This window comes from Gouania willdenowi, chromosome 20 (genome assembly GCF_900634775.1).
Source record: "Gouania willdenowi chromosome 20, fGouWil2.1, whole genome shotgun sequence".
NCBI classification, from domain to species: domain Eukaryota; kingdom Metazoa; phylum Chordata; class Actinopteri; order Blenniiformes; family Gobiesocidae; genus Gouania; species Gouania willdenowi.
The window spans coordinates 5,425,277-5,440,079 of record NC_041063.1 but is presented as its reverse complement, the minus strand read 5'-3'; the positions used below and the strand labels follow the sequence as shown (position 1 = coordinate 5,440,079).

Genomic DNA, 14,803 nt, shown 5'->3' with positions numbered 1-14,803 from the left:
ATGCTCTCCTCCTTATCTGTCTGCTTTGGGCTTCATTCACGAGGGAGAGGTTGTATTCTTTTTTCTCTCAGTTTTTCCTTTGAGAAAAACAAATTAAGTCATTACTTGTGAGGGATTTTTCCCTGTAATTTGACATCCCATGTCTTACTCCTAAGCACACCTTTCCTGCAGCTCAGCTTTTATGACAAGACACAATACACAAAATGTACTTTTGTATTTAAAGAGTTTCCTCCACAAAAAAAGAAAACATGGCTTATTGGTCATGGTTTTTGTAGCTTTTTTGTTATTGTTTTCTAACGAACTGTCTTGCAATGGGTAAGGATAGACCAGCATCATGTGCAAAATTATGTTTAATTTGTTTCCAATCCTTTTTCTAATGTAATGGGGGAAAACAATCCAGAATATAGAAATTACATAGAGTGAAATGAAAAAGTTACGTCATTGATGTTTTTACGTGAGTCACTCTGCATGCCCTGTTGCTGAGATATGCTATAATGTGGCCTTGCTTTGTTAGATTAATCATTGCTTAATCATACAAACATTATAGCATTTATTGCAATTTCTCTGACCTTTTACCTGATCAAACACAGAGTTCAGAGTTGCCTTGAATGCAGCGTCAGTCTCACAGAAATGTGTTGAAACAGAGATTTATTTCTTTTTATTACAAACATAGAAAAAATACAATGACAATTCACAGAAACTGATATCACAACAAAAAAATAAACTCAGTTATACCTCCAAAAATTTTTGGGAGAATATACACATGAGTCAGTGTGTAAAAAAAAAAAAAAAACCCCAAAGGATATTGATTACAACAATAAAAAAAATAAATAAACAAACAAAAAAGAATAACCTTTCATTTGTTTAGACAACTTATTTTACTTTTATCTCCTGACATGTTTCGACTGCAAACTGCTACTCTACATTTTACATATTGTGTTCATCATTGTGGGATTTTATGCATCCAATGTCAAATCCCATCCATGCATAAAGTGTGAGAAAAAGTGAACGATCAGCCTGATTTACCAATAAAAGTGGAATCAGACTCTAAGATGCTGTCTCTCTGGGCTGAATGTCCACTGGGATTTCTCTAAGAGAAGACATACAATAAAGAACATTTAAGAGGTCTACATTTTGCTGCAGTAACCCTTATCAACTTCTGGATCAAACAGTTAAAAAAAAAAAAAAAACACTTACTTGATGGCTTTGATCATATTCCAGATATTCTAGAAATAAACACAAAGCCATGAGGAGAAAAGCACCATAGTCCCAGTGTTGTGTGAGTGTGTCCTTTATTACCTCTGTGTTTAAACTGGTCAAACTTCCTGATGTTGTCCTTGTTCACATGTAAAGGAGCTGGAAAATGGCAGTAAACTAATGTCCAAGGAGCTTCTTTTGGTGCAGATCAAAAATTGTCTGCTCTGGATTGTCTTCTGTGTTTAAACAAATAGGGAAAAAAAATATATCAATTGACCAACTTTGTCTAGTTAAAATGCCAGGTGTGTGTCTAATCCCTGTCATATGTGAGGTTAGATTGAATATAATTAGATCGGCTAATTCGAATCCAAAAAGCAGCATTTCTTTTCCATTGTCTGTGTTCCACCCAAACACAAATCTCTTGTTGATCAGTGTTACCTGTTAGATCCAATGTAGTCAGGGATTGTTTGAGTTCAATGAACCTGGACCTCCAGTTGTTTTTCCTCCTTTCTGAGATGTTCACGAAGGGCCGACAGCTTTCTGATCACATCCTGTTGATGCGCTGACGTGACGGATTAGAAAAGCAGTATTAAGTGAAACTAGCACTAGCAGAGTGATAAGATCACCAGCTTCTTACATTGTTAACTGTGGGATTCCTTCAGGATGGGGTCGTTCAGTTGGAGACGACACTGTGTGCTCCTGTGAACAAATGGGGGCTTGTTATACATCACCTCCCTGCATAGTCACATTTAACCCTACAAAGATCTTATACAAAGCTCCAAACCTGCAGATTCCATACCTCATGTTTCCTCTGTGAGTGCTCCTCCTGGGTTTTCTGGAGAACTTCCACAATCTCCTTCATCGGCCTCACCTGCTTTCTCATCTCCTTCTGTTGTAATAATAATAATGCATACAGTATATAGCGCTTTATCATAGACACTCAAAGCACTTTACATAATTAAGGCATTATTCTTTCATTCCATACTTAGTGGTGGTAAGCTACTATAGTAGCCACAGCTGCCCTGGGGCAGACTGAAGGAAGCGAGGCTGCCCATTGTGTGCCAGCGGCTCCTCCGACCACCACCAACATTCACTAACACACTACATTCATACTAGGCAATGTGGGTAAAGTGCCTTGCCCAAGGACACAATGACAGATACCACTGGAGCTACTGTCCCCCAATGTGGCACCTGGAATTCTCAGTGGTCTCCTAACCAGGCCCAGACCTGTTTAGTTTCAAAGATCTTACGAGATCGGGCAATAACAGGCTGGTATGGCCACATGGTTCATGTTGACGTACTTCATGTTGGTTTTTAACCCGATTCACCTGAGAGTAAATGAAGCCTTTTAGGTGAGTCCATCTGTAACTGTCCAGGAGACAGTGATTGTTGAGATGATAGATTTCTAGTTTCTGTGATCATTTCATAAACATTGGAGTTCATATCTCTTTATAAAAACAACAGATCTCTGTCTGTCTGTGTTTCTGTGTGTTCCTCAAATATCTCTGCAGATCAGGATCAGACTGACCTGAGATTTTCAACATGGCTGCTGTTTGGCTAAAGGGTGTGTGATGTCGAATTTATTTTTGTACACCCCACCCCCACCTCCTGATTCGATGGACTCAGTGATAATGTTATCATTCCTACCTCGACAGTGATAAGGTCATCAGTTCTAATTTAATTATTCTGTGTGGTTTGACAGGCGCAAGTTTCACTTGTTCATAGTTGCCATTATTTGTTGAAAGTGCTTTGCGTGGACAATTAATACATTGTTGTTCTTAGAACGCACCAGTGGAGTTCATGATGTGGATCCCCACGATGAACTTCCAGTCCAGACTGTGTTGGGAGTAAAAATGGAGTGTGGAAAGTGATATTTTCTTTTAAATTCTATTTGGATGTGAAGCCTGCAACACGGCAGGGATTTCTCTTCCTCGTTTCCTTAGTGTTTGACATGCTAAGTTTCCTAGTTATCCTAGACGTGGTCACAGAAAGGAGCCATCTAAACACATCTGTTGCCTCTGTCCCTGTCTCTAGGTCCAAACCTGTACACATCACCTTTCAGAAAAATCTGGCCACGATGGACTCATCAGGAACAGTCAACAGGTGCCTCAAGGAGTTCCAGCACCAAGCTCAGTTGGGATACACACTGTCCTTAAAGATGGAGCAAGTGGCAGCACAGGTGCGACAGTATGAGTCACAAATAGTGTAAAGATCATGACCAGATTGAGGACTTCTGTTCACCTTGCTTGCCCCCGCATTCACGCAAGCTCTTATTAATCTCCATTAATGGTGTGAAGTTCACTTCCAGGGCCGTCGTTGACTCCGGAACAGACAAAAGCTTCTTGGACAGGGATTTGTCTAGTCGACTTAAAATCCCGTTCAGTCCCTGGGCGGTTTGGTGTTGCTCTCCTGCCCCCTCCGTGCACGTCTGGGTGGCCCTTGGGGCTGGGGGCTTGCGTGTTTCCCTGCCACTCTTTCCTGGGTTGTTGGGTGGCGAGGTGTTGCGGTGGGTTGCTCCGCCGGCCGGTCTGGGCGCCTTGGCCTGGTTCCCTGGGGTGTGCCTTCGCTGAGGGTGCCGCTGGCGCGGTGGGCCGGGTCGCCCCTCCCTCCCTGGGGGCTCACTTGGGGGACTGCAGGGGCCGGCTTGTGTAACTTCGGGGGGGAGGGAAGGGTGAATTGTGGGGCCTCGCCCGCGCTGGGGCCTCCCCTGGATCATGCTGGGTGGGTGTGTGTGCGGGCGCGGCCGGTGGCTCCGGTCCTGGCGGATCTGCGTTGGGGGTGGTTGGACTGCTGGCTGGGGGCGCCGGGCCCCGTGGGTGCCGTGTCTGGTCGGGGGTGTCCCGGGGGTGGGTCTTTGGGTTTGGCATCTCGAGGCGCGCTCCCCCGCCGTCTGGCGACTAGCCGCGGTTCAGCAGGGCACCGCGCCGCCCTGGGCAGGGTAGGGTTGGTGGCTGGGGCCCACTGTCCTCCGGGCTGTGCTGGCATCTGGGGTGCCTCGTGTCAGCAAGTGGGTGATTGGGGGTGGCCTCCTGCGGGGGGGTTGCGGGGGGGTCTGCTGGCAGCATTGGTGTGAGGTTGCGGTGCCTGGTGCCTGGCTCCGCCGCTGTCATTTTATCCCTAGGGGTAGGCGATGGCACTACAGGGGGTACTAGAGATAAAGTGAGAGGAAAATTAACAATTAAAAGCATTTTAAAATGTGGTTTAATAATATTTGTTTTTAGTTAAAAAAAAGATAATCATACTAAATATTACCAGCATCTCACAAAATGACAACAAAAACACACAAATAAGAGAACATTATACTGAATAATAAAAAGAATAAACAACAAAATAAACAAAATGACACTAAAAAAAACAGAATATTTTAAAAAATACCAATAACACAAAAAACAGACAAAGAGAAATAAACTGAATAATAAAAATAACAGACAAACAACAAAATACACAAAATGACACAAAAAACTTATGATAGAAATGATTTTCATTAGAACATGAACTGAAAATATAAAGGTCAGTGTTGGTCCCACATTAGGAGGAAAATGACCTTAAATGATTAAAAAAAAAAAAAAAAAAACCTATTGAAATAAATCTCTTCAGGAGACACTAAATACTGTTTATTTCACTTATTTAGAAAGTTAGATTCTTTAAAATGTGTGTTATTATTTATTCATTCCATCATTATGATCTATTGATGTTTATACAAATGTAGTAGTCGACATGAGGGACTTGGATTCAAAAGTTAGAGAAAGAGGAACTAGAGCTAAAATAAGTTATTAAGCTATAATATTTTGTTAAATAAATATAGCTGTTACGGATTTGAATCATCTGCATTAAAATAAACTGAAAGTGAACTTAGTAATGGAGAATATAAAGTTTATTGCAATAGCAGCTCTTTTATACAGATGCCTTTGTGGAAAATAAATGAAGTTACAATTGTGCAACATTTGGTCTCTAACTTTTTAAGTTTATGCATGAGATGTTTTACTTGTCTTTGAGTACAATTTTAATCAAGTAACTTACAGTACTTCTACTTGACTATGATATTTCATTACTCTTTACACCACCAGTGAGAAGCTCGTTAATTACCAAAAAAAAATAAAAACATTAAGGGATTTATGGATATGATTAAATAAGTATGTACTTCTTCCACTTTGGTAATATAAATTGTAAACTGAAATGTGAACATATCTTGAGATTCTTTATGTTTTTGTTTTTTCTTATGATATTCTGTTTACATGTTAAAAATAAAAACATAAATTAAAAAATCTAAATCTACAAATTTAATTTGTTGTATTCAATATTTCGGATATTAAAAAAAGTTTAAAATGAATTAATTTAGCTTTTAAAATGTACATTTACACAAAGATAGTTTACTGAAACCTTACCTAGTTATAACTGCTGTTGTGTTCAAAGTAACACTAATTATTAGAGACTCATTAATTAATCTAAATAAATCTCATTACAATATTTGACACGAGAAGCAACATTTTCCTAATTTAAATGTATGTTGGTATACAGTACATGACTGAATCAATGAAAACAATAAATGATCTTAAACAACTATATAGTGTTTATTATTTCCATCACTGAGTGCTAACATAATGTGTAATATGAATAAAGAATATTATGATTGTATTGTTCACAAAGCACTAACTTACATTTATCTAAGATATATTCACCATTTTCTAGATGTTTAGTAAACTTTCTAAAACAAATGTAGTTTTTGTATTAAAATAAAAAAACATCACTGAGTCCAGAACATTCCAGAGAAGTATAAACTGAACAGTGTAAAATATTTAGAATATCTGTGGATATCATGAAATAAACAGAGCAACTGATGAAGATGATGAATTTAGTTTGAAATAGTTTTTCTACATAGCAGTTGATAAGTTGGGTCTGTAGCAGTGCTTCTAGCCCCGCCCACATCCTCTACCACAGAGAGTTGTCGACTGTCCACTACAATCATTTATCCACTGACTTTATTCATTTTGGTTCTGAACCCTGTCTGAGTGTCCAGTGTGGATTGGAGACACTGTCTGCTAGCTGCTATGTTGTTAGCATTAAGGTGCTAGCTGCTGCATGTTTAGCATTAAGGTGCAAGCTGCTGCATGTTTAGCATTAATGTGCTACCTGCTGCATGTTTAGCATTAAGGTGCTAGCTGCTACATGTTTAGCATTAAGGTGCTAGCTGCTGCATGTTTAGCATTAATGTGCTACCTGCTGCATGTTTAGCATTAAGGTGCTAGCTGCTACATGTTTAGCATTAATGTGCTAGCTGCTGCATGTTTAGCATTAAGGTGCTAGCTGCTGCATGTTTAGCATTAATGTGCTAGCTGCTGCATGTTTAGCATTAATGTGCTAGCTGCTGCATGTTTAGCATTAAGGTGCTAGCTGCTGCATATTTAGCATTAATGTGCTAGCTGCTACATGTTTAGCATTAAGGTGCGAGCTGCTACATGTTTAGCATTAAAGTGCTAGCTGAGGCTTTCGTTTTGTATTCAGTGTTTTTATTTAAATAAATATGAACGTCCACGAAGCACAGCAACAACTTCTCTGGTTCTCCTGTTTCTTGTGTTGTGGTCTGTGTCAGTAATATGGGTATACCAGGAACTTGTGAAACGAGAAAGGTTCCACCCCCTTTGGCTTTGACAAAAAAACTATAAACTGTGGGGTTGTTAAGTGCTTTATTTTTCTGTAAATAATTAATTGCAAATTAAAGCATTAAAGTCCTAGCACTAGTTTAAAGTATCCATAAATCTCTTCTTTTGCCTTTTTTTCTGAAAGCGTTATTTTAATCTCAGTGGTCCTGACGTTTGTTTATCACAAATCACCCTGCAACCCTGAAATAAAGCACGGACTGAAGTTACAAAAATATCTATTCTTTGACTTTGTACATATCAGTCCTTTGTTTTAGCTGTAAGTTTCATTACGAGGATTTTGGGTCCAACCCACCTGATCACTTCCTCGTATTCGTATTAACAGCTGTTGTTTGGTATTTGATTTAAAAAAATTAGCAAAAATAATCATTGACACTTATATTGTTTTCCTGGTATATTTACATGTTTGATTCACCTGAAACAGCCTCTGGTTGCTTGGTTTTTGATTCTCCATCATCATCATCATCATCAACGTGTTAATCCCTTGTATAATAGTTTTATAATGGCCTGGTCCTTCCTGCTCTGATAACATTTACAGTTACCTCTTCCTGCTGGCTGCAAACCGAGCAGCAGGGATCTTCTTCCTTACTGCAGTGGCTATGGATCGATACTTGAGGATCGTGCACCTCTGAGCCGGATCAACAGGATGTCTCTGAGCTACGCCCTCTGGGTTTCTCTCGGCCTACGGGTCTTGATCTTTCTGGCCACTGGACATCTTCTGGCCGATGAGCACTTCTTTGAATCCAACAACCGTATGCAGTGTGAGAGCTTCAACATCTGCACAACGCCTTCTACGTCATCCAGTTCTTTCTGCCCACCTCCATCGTGGCTTTCTGCAGTGTCAGGATCGCGTGGCAGCTGAGGAGAAGAGCCATGGAGAGGAGAGGGAAGATCTAACGCGCCGTGCAGTTTGTCCTGGCCGTGGCGCTGATCTTCATCACCTGTTTTCTGCCCAACACCATGTCCCGCCTCTCCGTGTGGATCCTCAAGGTTTGGTACGGCGAGTGCTCTTGCTTTGAAAAGGCCAACGTGGCCTTCTACACCTCGGAGTGTTTCACATACTTCAACAGCGTTCTCAACCCTGTGGTCTACTACTTCTCTACTTCGTCTCCTGACATGTTTCGACTCGAGTGACATCTGCCAGTCTACGTCAGAGGTGTCTGCTGATCACTTTGATGTTTGCTTTGAAGTTTCTTTGATATCCACATAGTAATGCCAGCAAGATTGTTTTTGTCTTCTTTTTTGAATAATATCTTGTGAATATATAATAAACATTTTTTTTTTAAAAAGGCAGAGGCTCTTATCACTGATGGAAGAAGAATAAACCTGTCTCATGTATAAAGTGAATCCTACCCAGATTGGAAGAGGCTCGTCACTGTGCAGCGTGGTCCTGGAGCTCCTGGGCCGTCTGCAGCTGGTTCTGGTGGTCCCGCCCAGCCCCCTCCAGGTCCTGCACAGGCCAGTCATTACGTTACACGTTCATTATTGGGTCAGATCTCTCTTAATGAGCTGAAAGGCTGACCTGCACGCAGCGTGTGGCGTGTCCCAGCCGAGCATACGCCCTCATCTGGATAGTTCTGTCCGACAGCTCCTGGCCCAGCTCTAGAACCTTACTGTGGTACGACACGGCCTTTTCATAGTCCCTCTGTGAGTGGAACGCTCCTTTAATGTCTGCAGACGCAACACACATCAATCTATAATGCTGAGTAATGATAAACGTCACAGAACTGTTCTCTATACCAGTGGTTCTCAACCTTTATTAGGCCACCACCCCCAAAATAAAGGTTCCAGAGGGCGGGGACCCCCACTGTAGCTGAAGGTGGTTGAACACAGACATGAACATTGAAAAACAGTCATGTGGAGACAGGGCCATCTATAAGGGGGAATAAAGGGGAGAGATTTTTGGGGTCCATCCATAAAGTCAGCAAAATGATGGTCTATTGTTCTATGAATCTGTGATAACCACATTTATTTATTCATCTGAATAATATCCATTGTTATCTAGGAACGTTTATTATTATTATAGTCATCTTAAAGATGGAAATCCTGGTTTTAATCACTAATAAAATGGGTTCAAAGTGACCAAAAATGGTGGAAAATGTGGTGAAATGGGAATTTAAAAACCACAGAAATTGGTTAAAAGTTGCAAAAACAGAGAGAAAAAGTGGAAAACAAGGGTTCAAATATCAATATTGGAACATTTAGTTTAAACTGGCAAACATTGGGCATGACAAATGGTGAATGTGGTTAAATTGGCAAAAATAATCACGAAATATGGTGAAAAGAGGTTAAAAGTGGCAATAATGGGACAACATATGTGACATTAGGTGTAAAAGTGGTAGAAAGGGTTTATAAGTGATGAACATGTCTGGAAAGTGGAAAAAATTTGTAGAAAAGTCATTGAAATGTGATGTAGAAGTGTCAGAAATGGGAGTAATGTAGCAAAAATACATTAAAAGGAGCAAAAATATGGCAGGAAAAAGTGATGAAAATAGGTTAAAATATGGTGAATTTGGTGGAGTTGTAAAAAAAAAAAGTAAAAATAAGCAAAAATGGGCTGAAATTGTTCAAAAATATTCTTAGTTTTTTAAAGCTATCTGACGACCCCCTCCCAGTGTCTCGTGACCCAAAGGTTGAGAACCACTGCTTTACTGTGACTGTTTCCATGGCGTACCTTAGCGATGTCCAGGTGCTGCTGATGACAGTGAACAGTGTTGGTAAAGTCTCCTAACGCAGTATAAACTGAGCCCATGTTTCCCAGCTGTCGAGCCTCAGTTAGCAGTGATTGTGTTTGTTTGGCTAACATCACACACTGTTTATGACTAGCTAGAGCGTTGGGGTAGTCACTGATGGCTGTGTATACGTGGCCCAGGCTGCTCAGAGCGCTGGACGCTGCCTGGAACACACACAAAGTGCACCGTCAGCGATGGTTTTCAGTTAAAAAAAGGGTTCAATTTAAACAAATAAAACAACTCAATTCAATATTTACACGATAAAAATGACAAACACATTTTTTTAGTGTTGTGATTGGGTCGAGACCCAAAAGTGTGTCACAGATCTGTTTATATTTGTTGGCAGACATTTATTTGTCCCAGGCAGAAGAAATAATCTTGTGCTTTTATTTTGAAAGAATTAATGCTGCAGAGAGAAGGGCAACATCATCTGACGTACATGTATTTGGGCAGTTGGAGGAAAATCTGTGTCTACATAAGCATGAGGAGAACATGCAAACTCCCCACAGAACATACCTAGGTAACTAGTCAGATTTTATGAAGGAATGAATAAAATTAAAACACAAAACAGTTACAAAAATACATAAAAAACTGAAATCATGCAGCAAAAATAAACAAAATAACAACACATTTTGTAATGGTTTGTGTGTTTTTAGTGTCATGTTGTGTGTTTTCTATTAAAGAAAGTACTGAAGTATTATGAAAAAGTATTTGTAGTGCTTTACACACAGTGGGACACATTTATATATAACATTTATATAGACGATATATGGCCTCAGGCTGAACAAAGAGAGGCTCAATAAGTAATAACTGTGGTGAAGATAACACAAACCAGAAGCAGGGAAAACTGTGCTGATTCTGAATAAGGACAAATGCCTGTGAGCCAAACCACTGAAGCTGACCAGGCCCAGGAATGGACCCTGTGGACACCCATTGGTCCAGAACCGCGTCTTGTGGCATCAGACTTTTCTTCCACAACCAGTCTGTCACAGAGAAGGACCACTACGGACTCATCCAAACTTTGAGGTACCCTCTGGACCAATATTCCAATTGGGCCTAATGTAACTACAGCCACATTGTTCCATCTCCACACTGATCTTATCATAGCTAACACACACACACACACACACACGCACGCACAGTATTATATTATTGTTATTGCTATTCTTATATTATTCTTCTTTTGTAGTATTCTTTTATCTTATAGTCATTGTATTATTATTATTATTGCTATTACCTTATTATTTTATGTTATTGTTTTATTGTATTATAGTTACTGGTGTTCTCATTGTATTATCAGCATTGCTATATTATCATTATATTACCTTATAATTATTTAATATTGTTTATTATTAGTTTTGTTTTTAGTACATTATTATTTTGTTATTGCAATTATTACCATTAATATCATTACAACATTACTTTTATTACTATAACTACTTTCACTATTAATATTATATCCCTATCAACATATTTATTATTATCAGGGCTCTACACAAACTTATCCAGTGGTGGCACTGGTGTGACAAACTTTCTCTTAGTCGAGGGGTTGTACAGCATAGACATACATGCTGATGAATAGTTGACTTAACTGGCTACCGTAGTTACCGTGTCTCTCTTAACAACCTGCGATGGTTATTGTGCAAGAAGCGCGCACGCATGTGTGATAGATAACGCACAGAGGAGATGGCTGGCTGGCACACACACACACACACACACTATTTATAATAAAAATATACTAAATGAGTAAAATAAAACTAAAAACTAAACAATATTTATACAAAATGACAACAGAAATGCATAAAAATATACAAAAAGGCTCCAAAAACACACAAAATGACTCCAAAATACATACATTACAGAAAAATACACCAAACAACAACAAACATATGAAAATGACTCAAAATACACAAAACAAAATATTTATACAAAAATACACAAAATAACAGAAATGCACAAAACTACACTAAAAAAGATACAAAAATACACAAAAAGATTCCAGAATAACAATGCAATGGCAACAAAAAACTATTATTATACAAAAAATGCACAAAAACACAACAGAAAGATACAAAAATACGCAATTATACCCCTTATGCTCCCACATGAATGCATACTTCCGACGGGCACTGTACTCGTTAAATTAAATCAAATCAAATTAAATAATAAAAGTGTAAGAACACTGGCCATGGTGGGAATTCAAATGACTCTCATGAATCAGATCAATTCAGTGACTCAGATCTATAAAATAAATGGGGGGGTTAGCTCCTACCTTGGGCCACTTGGGGTTGATGAGTCAAGCTTTGATGGCGTCGTTGAGGGCGGGGCTATAGCGGCCCACTCTGATGTAAGCTGCTGAGCGGTTGCTGTACAGGACGTCGTTGTGGGGGTCAAAGGTCAGGCTCACTGTAGAGCTGGATAGCCAATGAAAAGTCCCCCTGCTGGCACGCCTGGTTACTGCGACGCACACGCTCCACAAACTGTGATCTACTCAGAGAGGAAGAACTCTGAGGGGGGGCTGATCTAACACCTTCACCTCAGAGGATGGAGACATGATGGAGGAGGAGGAGGAGGAGGAAGGAGGGATGATGGAGGAGGAAGAAGATGGAGGATCATTTGTGCTGGTAGAGCGAGAACCAATCAGGGAGAACTGTCAGAAAACAAGAAGAAAAACACAGATTAAAGTCAAACATTGATCCTGTTCTGGTGTCATGTGACCATTAGTGCTCAGAGTGTTACGTTGTTACACAATGTGTATGAGTTACACTCCTCCTATTCAGCCCTAGAGAGCCTCTGTCCTGCATGTTTTAGATCAAGAGGCCCAGGGGTCACTGCAGCCATCCAATAAGTACACAAAACCACAGAAAAACACACAAAACTACTCACAGTTACACATACACACAGAAATATAAGAAAAACAGAGAAAACAACAACAAAGGGTGAGAAAAATACACAAAATGACACATTAAACTACAACAAAAACACAAAATGAAAAAGGAGATAGACAAAAAGCCACCAAAAACACACAAAATGACAGAAAAGTACACAAAACACTAAAAATACACAAAGGGACAAGAAAAATATTCCAAAAACACTGTTAAAAATATTCACATAAATAAATGAAAAACAAACAAAATAACAACAAAAACAAAAGACCTTTAAAAAAAAACAACAGAAAATGACAGAAAAGTACACAAAAAAGAGTAAAAACACAACAAAAAGACACAAAATTAAGCAGAAAACTGCAAATACACAGAAAAAATATACAAAATGAAAAAGGAGTTACACAAAATGACAGAAAAGTACACAAAACAGTAAAAATTCACAAAAAGATGGCAATATTAACTAATGTATACTTTGTTAATCACAGAGGGATGCCAACTGCAGGTTCCCAGGAACCATGATCAACATCCCACAGTGATGACACATAAAATACATCAAATGTCTTAAAAACATGACAAAAAAATACACAAAACAAACTATTCAAAATACACAAAAGGATGACAAAAATACAAAAAAAATACTCAAAAAACTCACAAGACGGCTACAAATATACACAGAAATATTTAAAAAAGCAACAAAATGACTTCAAATACACAAAACAACATCACAAAACACACAAAGGGAAAACATTAGGAAACTCATCTTTTGTTGTTTCCTGTCAATGCTCTGATTGGTCATTATTCTAAATGTTGATCATGTGACCCTCAGGTCAGATACAATCACATGTTTGTTCACTGGAAAACACAGCTCGTTATCACACTTGGTTAGATTCAGTGAAACACCTGAGACATGCAGGACAGGAGCTCTCCAGAGGTGTGTTCCATAAAGGAGGGTTAACAAACTGAGTCTATCCATAAACTCTGGGGCAACATACCCCGCGATGGTAAACTCTGGGTATCTGATTCCATTACAGCTGGTATGAAGTGGGTCAATCAACCCTGAGTATGTAAACCTGGGGTTACTTACGTGCACGCGCGATAAAAAGCCATCATCAATGGATCATAGATGAGTCGAGCTGCCATGGCAACCACCCGGAAGAGAATCAGAATCAGCTTTATTGACCAGGTACAGTTTAGAACAATACGAGGAATTTGACTTGGTAGTTGCAGTGAAAGAAGACACATCAACACACCGGAGCAGCCGTTTGCGGCGCCCACAGAGAGTGATTTATTCACCCTGATGGTGAAATAAGCCGGTGTTTGAGGAATATGAGCCTGTTCTAAAGGTGCATTCAGTCTTCAGTGACTATAGTGGCTTAAATCACCTGTAATTAGTCACTTTTTGGTCGCTTCATCACTTCAGTGACGTGACGAGCGGTGAATAATATGAATAAAATGTGTCTGAGGAGACGTGTCAGCAGCATAGGAGAGCCCTCCTGTTACACTGGATATAAACACAGTGACTGCCGCTTCATATCACGTCATTTATATTGATTTTAATGTAATTGTGTCGTCAGAGTCATCTCAATGTCCTAAAAAATGTCGTAAAAAAACCCTGAAGCGGGACGTGAACCCGTGACCCATCGCTTCCAAGAGCAGCGTCACAATTCACTGAACTTTACTACAGACGTCAGTAGATGTTTTCATGCAGATCAACCTCTCAGTGTCTTTCACTTAATGATCTGTATCCACAATGTTAGAAAGAAAACTACCGTTTGGACAGAAAAAACAAACTAAAAAAACGTAAAGCAAACAACATTAGTAATGATGTGAACACGTCTGTGGTGTGTGATGTTACTAATGTGTTTCAGAGAAAAGTGTTAAGGTTCATTAAAGTGTTCAGAAATGATGCTCAGGTGGGCGGAGCCAGGTAGAAACCCAGGGTTTCTTTGATAAAACCTGTCAGCTACCAGGTTTAGTTCATGGACAATGTTGCCATGGTAACATACTCAGAGTTTGAACATAACCCGCTTTATGGAACACCACTCTGGACCATGTGTGACAAGACAAAGAACAACAAGAGTGAACAGGACACACACACACAAACACAAACACACACACACACACACACACACAAACACACACACGCACACACGCACGCACGCACGCACACGCACACACGCACTATTATTGAAGACGTGCTCAGTGCTCGTTATCCCTGTTTTTTCAAGTCATTTTGTATATTTTGGAAATTGATTAAAAGTTACAAATTAAAATGGGCAAAGACGGACTAGAAAATGTACAGAGTTCATAGTGTCAATATTTCCTTAAAAGT

At 39.5% G+C, this 14,803-nt stretch overlaps 1 long non-coding RNA gene and 1 pseudogene across 1 annotated transcript; one reads left to right on the top strand and one right to left on the bottom strand.

Moving 5' to 3' along the window:
• Positions 1 to 1,028: 1,028 nt before the first annotated feature.
• On the bottom strand, positions 1,029 to 2,837 carry LOC114453925 (uncharacterized). Its single transcript, XR_003672491.1, has 6 exons — positions 1,997 to 2,837; positions 1,835 to 1,896; positions 1,636 to 1,759; positions 1,300 to 1,433; positions 1,198 to 1,226; positions 1,029 to 1,090 (listed from the first exon to the last, which is right to left on the bottom strand). It is a non-coding gene; the product is annotated as an uncharacterized LOC114453925 (long non-coding RNA).
• Positions 2,838 to 3,274: 437 nt separating this feature from the next.
• LOC114454529 (hydroxycarboxylic acid receptor 2-like) lies at positions 3,275 to 8,155 on the top strand (annotated as a pseudogene).
• Positions 8,156 to 14,803: the final 6,648 nt, after the last annotated feature.